The sequence below is a fragment of the Oryctolagus cuniculus genome, chromosome 11, assembly GCF_051225735.1.
Source record: "Oryctolagus cuniculus isolate XC-2025 breed Fujian yellow rabbit chromosome 11, ASM5122573v1, whole genome shotgun sequence".
Taxonomy (NCBI): domain Eukaryota; kingdom Metazoa; phylum Chordata; class Mammalia; order Lagomorpha; family Leporidae; genus Oryctolagus; species Oryctolagus cuniculus.
In genome coordinates this window covers 64,553,358-64,560,992 of record NC_142877.1, presented here as the reverse complement: position 1 = coordinate 64,560,992, position 7,635 = coordinate 64,553,358, and positions in this window count along the sequence as shown.

The following is a 7,635-nucleotide window of genomic DNA, read 5'->3' as shown; positions in this document are numbered from 1 at the left end:
GGCCATTGGGGGGGGGGGGTGTGAACCAACGAAAAAAAAGGAAGACCTTTCTCTCTGTCTCTCTGTCTCTCTCTCACTGTCCACTCTGCCTGTCCAAAAAAAAAAAAAAAAAAAAATCTGGTATGAAGGAGAAACTGTCAGAAATCCAGCAATCACAGAATACAAAGTGCAAGGCAGGGAATTAGAAGAAATGAGTAGAGCATAAGGGAAGGGAAATGGATTAGGAAGGGTGGTGGCATGCCAAACAGTTTGGGCTTTAAGCCAAGGACATTGGGGGTCCATTGGTTGTTTTTAAGCAGGGAGTTGACATGTTCAGATCTGGATTTCAGATAGATTACCAATGCTTTGATAATTTCAATGGGGACAAGGCTGGACACAAGAGAAGTTATACAGCTGTTTAAAATGCCAGGTCAAAAGAGTTGAAGCTATAAACTAATGTAGCAATCGTAGGGAAGCACAGTGAGACTCAGATTGGATAAATGTTTAGTAGGTAAAACTGAAGTCATTTAATGACTGATTGCAAGTGATGAAGAGGAAATAACTGAAGATTTCTCCTGTATTTTTGCTTTGAGTAAGTTGGTGAACAGTGAAGTGATTGCTTGATTTTGGAAATATGAGAGGAAGAATGTTGCGGGGGTAGAGAGTGGGAAGAATTTAGTCTTGGATATTCAGGGTTTGAAGAGCTTAGGTAACACATGGGTGGATTTATGTAAAAGTATGAAGAAAGGGATCAGTAAAAAAGATTTAGAGATCATAATACACTAATGGTAGTTAAAACCCAGAAAGTAGGATGGGATTGCTTAAGAAGAGTAATCAAGATAAAGATGTGGACCAAGATAGGAAGCCTAAAATGCAACAGCATTTTAAGGGATGGGCATGGGGAGAATTTATGAAGGTGAATGAGAAGGATAGGACAGATAAAGGGAAGGAGGGGAGCAGTTGTCAGAAGTTGAGGAATTAGAGAATTCAAGGAGTCAGGAGAAATTTCTGGTTTGAAGATGGTGGCATAAGTAGTTTGTGTTTTTCCTTTTCTCTTCCTAAAAATTGTCTACAAATGACAAAGTGAGACAAAAGAGCACAAGCCAGGAGAAGACTAAAACCTCAACCTACAAAATAGATGAACACAGTGATAAAATCTTTAGAAATTAAAAGATATTTGTAGAAGTAAAGAGACCATACCTTTATGAACTTCTTAGAAAAAGCTAATGAAGTCAACTTCCTGAAGACAATAGGCATGATCTTGGGGCAAGTGCATGTTATATGAGATCAACTGGAGGATAATTTGGTAAAAGTGGGCTTACTAGATCAAAATGCATGCCCCAAGGTTTATGTCCTGTAATGCAGTGACTGGGTTTTATATCTGGCTCTGGATCCTGACCCCAGATTTCTGCTAATACAGACCCTAGGAGACACTGATAATGATTCAAGTAACTGAACTCTGGCCTGGCTCTGGCATCAGCTCCAGTTCAGCCCCAGCCGTTGTAGGCATTTGGGAAGTGAACCAGGGAGCTCTTTCTGTCTGACTCTGCCTCTTCAATAATGATAAGAAAAAAAATTCATGTACCTTGGAAATTTTGATAAACATTGCCAAATTGCTCTTGACATATTTTTAAACACATTTACATATCAACCAGCAGTGTATAAAAATGCCGCCTTCTCTACACTCTTGCTGAATGTGTTATCAAACTTTCTGATCTTTGCCAAACTTACATGCAAAAATTGACATTTCAGTGTGTCTTTATATGTATTTCTCTTCTTGTGAGAAAGTTTGCATATCTTTTCATGTAACCAAGAGCCATTTGTATGCCTCGGCTATGAAATGTCTCTTTAGATTTGTCTTCATTTTCCAGATTTTCTTTACAACACTGATTTTGAAGAACGTTTAATATATAAGGGAAATGAACCACTTTTCTGAAACTTGCAGTTTTTTTCCTATTTGTTTTTATACTTTGATATAATTTTCCATGAATGAAAAAACTTAGTTTTAGTTGAGCTATTCAGTTTTTTTTAAATGGATTTTCAATTTGAAAACACTATAAAGACTTCTTTTGTTTCAAGAACTTTTTTTTTTTTTTTTTTTTTAAGAAATGGGAGTTGTGGTGCAGCAGATTAAGCTGCACCTTGGGACACCTGCATCCCGTATTGGACTGCCTTGTTTGAGTCCTGATTACTCTGTTTCCCATCCAATTTCTTGCTAATGCGTAACCTGGGAGGCAGCAGATGATGGCGCAAATACTTGAGTACCTACATCAGAGAGCTGGATGGAATTCCAGGCTCCTAGTTTTGACTTTTACTATCCCTTGCTATTGCAGACATCTGGGGAGAGAACCAGCTAATGGAGGATCTCTAGCTCTCTCATTCACTCTGCCTTTCACATTTTTTTTTTCCATATGATTTTGTTTTGCGTCTTTTTTTTTTTTTTTTTTTTTTTGACAAGTAGAGTTAGACAGTGAAAGAGAGGGAGACAGAGAGAAAGGTCTTCCTTCCATTGGTTCACCCCCCAAATGGCTGCTACGGCCCATGTGCTGAGGCGATCCGAAGCCAGGAGCCAGGTGCTTCCTCCTGTGCCGGCCTGTTTTGCATCTTTATGATTTATTTATATGTGAGTCTTTGATCAATCAGTAACTATTCTTTTTATAAGGTGGGAAGCATATTTCATTGTTTACCAGGGGGGTTACTTAGGGTTCCAACACCATTTGTTAAATAATTCACCTTTCTTTAATGATTTGAAATATATCAGTTCTTTTTATATTTGATCTTGGAAGTCTCTCCCTTGGAGTTCCTGATTTATAAGAGTTTTGCAGGTATTTTGGATTCAAGCAGTTTGAGATCATCCTTGTATGTGCTGAGTATGTAGCTCACCTCTGTGTACTGTCTCTCTCTCAAGCCCTTTATTATGTTGCTTGAGGAACATCTTTATTTTAATGTTCTAGATTTTTCGCTTCTTGTTAAAAATAATGTATTTTTCTAAGAACATAAAGGCATTCTCCAACATTATTTTCCAAAATCTTTATCATTTCCTTTTTGTATTTACTTTTCTCATCCTCTTGGAATTGATTTTCATGTATAGTGTAAGGCTGGTTGGAATTCAGTTTTAGTTTTCCCAATTATCTCAGGCCTATTTGCTGAAAGTCTATCCCTTACTTATCAATTCTTCAACCACTCTTGTCATGCATCAGGTGTCCATATATAAATAGGCCTTTCTGAGGTATCCATCCTGAATCACTGACCTATTTGTTTTTCTCTGTGCTAATACCTCACTCTATTAATTAGATGTGTTGTTTGTTACCTAGTTAGTTGCCTAGTAAAAGAAATTGGATATTATTTTAATAGGTTTAGAAGTGCATAATAAAATAAAAACGACCTATATTTCAGCTACTTTAAGATGATTACTTTGTTATTTTGTTGAATATATATTTCTTTTGAGACATTCCTTCTCTCTCCCTCTCTCTCCTCCCCTCCCCTCCCCTCCCCTCTCCTCCCCTCCCCTCCTCTCCTCCCCTCCTCTCCTCCCCTCCCCTCCTCTCCTCCCCTCCCCTCCCCTCCTCTCCTCCCCTCCCCTCCCCTCTCCTTTCCCCTCCTCCCCTCCCCTCTCCTCTCCCCCCCTCCCCTCCCCTCTCCTCTCCTCTCCTCCTCTCCCCTCTCCTCCCCTCCCCTCTCCTCTCCCCCCCTCCCCTCCCCTCTCCTCTCCTCTCCTCCTCTCCCCTCTCCTCCCCTCCCCTCTCCTCTCCTCCCCTCCCCTCCCCTCTCCTCCCCTCCTCCCCTCCCCTCCCCTCCTCTCCTCCCCTCCCCTCTCCTTTCCCCTCCTCCCCTCCCCTCTCCTCTCCCCCCCTCCCCTCCCCTCTCCTTTCCCCTCCTCCCCTCCCCTCTCCTCTCCCCCCCTCCCCTCCCCTCTCCTCTCCTCCTCTCCCCTCTCCTCCCCTCCCCTCTCCTCCCCTCCCCTCTCCTCCCCTCCTCCCCTCCCCTCCCCTCCTCTCCTCCCCTCCCCTCCCCTGTCCTTTCCCCTCCTCCCCTCCCCTCTCCTCTCCCCCCTCCCCTCCCCTCTCCTCCCCTCTCCTCTCCTCTCCTCCTCTCCCCTCTCCTCCCCTCCCCTCTCCTCCCCTCCCCTCTCCTCCCCTCCTCCCCTCCCCTCCTCTCCTCCCCTCCCCTCCCCTGTCCTTTCCCCTCCTCCCCTCCCCTCTCCTCTCCTCCTCTCCCCTCTCCTCCCCTCCCCTCTCCTCTCCTCTCCTCCCCTCTCCTCTCCTCCCCTCCCCTCCTCTCTCCTCCCCTCCCCTCCCCTCCTCTCCTCTCCTCTTCTCTCCTCTCCTCTTCTTTCCTCTCCTCTCCTCTCTTTTCCTCTCCTCTCTCTCTCTCTTTCAACATTGTTTTTTAGAGACGTTTTAGGTAAATAGCAAGGTTGAGTGGAAAGTCCAGAGATTTCACCCAGACATTCTGCCTCTACAAGTGCATAGCCTCCTCAACTATTACCATCCAGAAGTTAGTGTATAGTCAGTGATTTAATTATCACAAGATTTGTGAGCATATCAAGCCTACTATGAAAAATATTGCCTACAACTTTAAAATATTAATTTCTTTAGAAAATAAATGTCTCATAACAAACATACAATATCAAACTTCAATCATATTAGACTTTTACTTTGAAAATTAATTTTAAAATATTATAAAACAATTTTGTCTTTGGTATGCAGAAATTCAGGTTTTTATTGATTTAGGTTAAGTGCAGATTTAATTAAAATTTTGTGGGTGCTCTGTAAATATTCTCTAAACTTTCCAGTGAATATTAATACTATGCATTCCTCAAGGCACTTGCATCAGTAACTTCTTCATTTTAAATTTTCTATTAAAAATAAATAAAACGGGCCGGCACCGCGGCTCACTAGGCTAATCCTCCGCCTTGCGGCGCTGGCACACCGGGGTCTAGTCCCGGTCGGGGCTCCGGATTCTGTCCCGGTTGCCCCTCTTCCAGGCCAGCCCTCTGCTGTGGCCAGGGAGTGCAGTGGAGGACGGCCCAGGTGCTTGGGCCCTGCACCCCATGGGAGACCAGGAGAAGCACCTGGCTCCTGTGGTGCACAGGCCACAGCGTGCCGACCACGGCGGCCATTGGAAGGTGAACCAACGGCAAAGGAAGACCTTTCTCTCTGTCTCTCTCTCTCACTGTCCACTCTGCCTGTCAAATAAATAAATAAATAAACAAATAAACAAATAAATAAAACAGTGGCCTTTGGTTTCACTTATAATCTTAACCAAAGTTAATTTTTCATTTCCACACATTGAATAGTCAAATTAACTTTGTTTAGTTCACTATTTGAATTTTTATAAATCAACCTAGATTTTTTTCTTTTTTTATTTATAAAAGGGAAAAATTTCATATGTTTCATATATACAGTTTTAAGAGCATAATGATACTTCCCACTGTACCTACTCTCTCTCCCTCCTTCCCACTCTTCCTCCTTATTTTCTTATTTTTCTTTCAGTTTTTACACTGATATACTTTCTATTTTCTACATTTTTATTTTCAGATTTGGGGCATTATTTTATCCTTCAATTGCAAGATATAATATTAATAAGAGGAACATTAAAATTGTTTGCTTTTGTTTGAAAAAAATGTTTTCCCATTTAAAATTTTTCTTTTGCTATAGTCACCTTGACATATTCATTGTCAGTAATTAAAAAGCTATTCTGTCCTCCTCTTTCCTCATTTGGTGTGAATCACAATTTTCATACACTGCCATTTTAATCTGATCACCTCAAATCCAAAATGCCAAAATGCCTCGCTACTTTGCAAGTATGATATTATTGAATCTCCTATGTAAATGTGTATCTGCCTGAAACAATGTCCTTCAGAATATATTTGGTAAACAGAAAACTATTTCAATTTAAATGTCCTTTTGATACTACTCTGATTATCATTGCTTTGTTGACTTTGTGAATTACAAAGAGGAATCAACAAAATGTAAAAGAGAAAGAAAATAACTGCATAGGAATAATTTTGTATCCAAGATAAATTTGAAACACTTTTCTGGTTCATAGATTTAAGGTTCATAGATTTAAAATAATGCCCCAGATCTATATCATAGGATATAGAACAGTGCTTGACGTATTTGTGGGTGCCAAATAGTTATTGTATTAGCTTTATGTCACTGTAATTAAATATCTAAGATAAGCTACTAAAGATGTATTGTGGCTCATTGCTTTGGAGGTTTACAGTCCAAGACTGGAAGGTTCCATTGGTTCAACTGCCAGGTGAGGCCAGAGGACAGCAATGATGGAATGTGTGTGAAGGAAAGATGACAGGGCAAGCTAGGAAGTAGACACACACACACACAGACACAGACACAGACACAGAGAATGCTTGTTTGTCTAAGTGGTCCCTCCTTATAAAGTTACTATTCTGAGGGCTCCACCCTAACAACCTCTAATCTAATCTCTTCTAAAAGGTGTCACTTTCAGATACCATAATTGGATTAAGTTTCCACTCTTAATACATTAAACATTAGCGTTAATCATGACATAAGACTTAGAGGACTAAACCTTTAACATACGCACTTTTAGGGACACCCAAACTAATATCTCAACAGGAGTTGTTAAGTGGAATTCAGAATTTTCATAGGAGGCAAAAAGAAGTGCGGTTTTGGTTAAAATGTTTAGCTGTTTCTTTGGTAAATGGTAAGTGGTATGATTTCTTAAGGCTAACATTATCTTTATTTCAGTAACTTGGGAAGTGAAGGCCTACCTAACTGATCAGAACATACTATAAGCATAAGGAGGGGAATCACTTTTCTTTTTTTTTCCCCAGAGATTAAAAAAATATATACACATTAGTGTATTTAAAATTTTTTGAAGGAGAATATCTTATTATTTTTTATTTATTTATTTGAAAGGCAGAGTTACAGAGAGGCAGAGAGAGAGAGAGAGAGAGAGAGAGAGAGGTCAGCCTTCCATCTGCTGGTTCACTCCCTAGATGGCTGCAATGGCTGGAACTGCTCCAGGAGCCAGGAGCTTCTTCCAGGTCTCCCACAGGGGTGCAGGGGTGCATGTGGGTCATCTACTACTGCTTTCTCAGGCCATAGAAGAGAGCTGGATTGGAAGTGGAGCAGCTGGGACTCAAATTGGCACCCAAAGGGATGCCGGCACTGCCGGTGGCGGCTTATACCCACTACGCCACAGCGATGGCCCCTACTTTTCTTTATTTATTCTCTTCCTTTCTTCTACTCATCATAAATTAGAAATCAATTCAATTTGGACTTATTGTGAAAAATCCAGAAGTACGTCTTCTTTTCCCTCCTCCCTCACTTCCACTTGTCTAACTCATTAGAATTTTGGTGTCATCTATCTCAGGCAGGTCTTGTTTGAGGAAAAGACTCCAGGGAGCGTTTTTATTTTCAAGAAGTTATTGAAGAATGCCCTTGGAATTAATACCTGTGGAAAGCAGAGGGAATAGAAATGGGCAAAAGGAGGAGCTGGGGGTGGTGCTGTTGTGACAAGGGCCTCAGCCATCCCTGGGGGAAGCTTTGGAATCTGCCTAGTCCTTCAGGGTTGTTCCACATTGAAGTGAGTCTGCATCTGGAGCAAGAGGCTCTTTTCAGCTCACTTATGTGGGTCTGGCAGAATTTACTTTCTAGTGGTCAGTTTTTG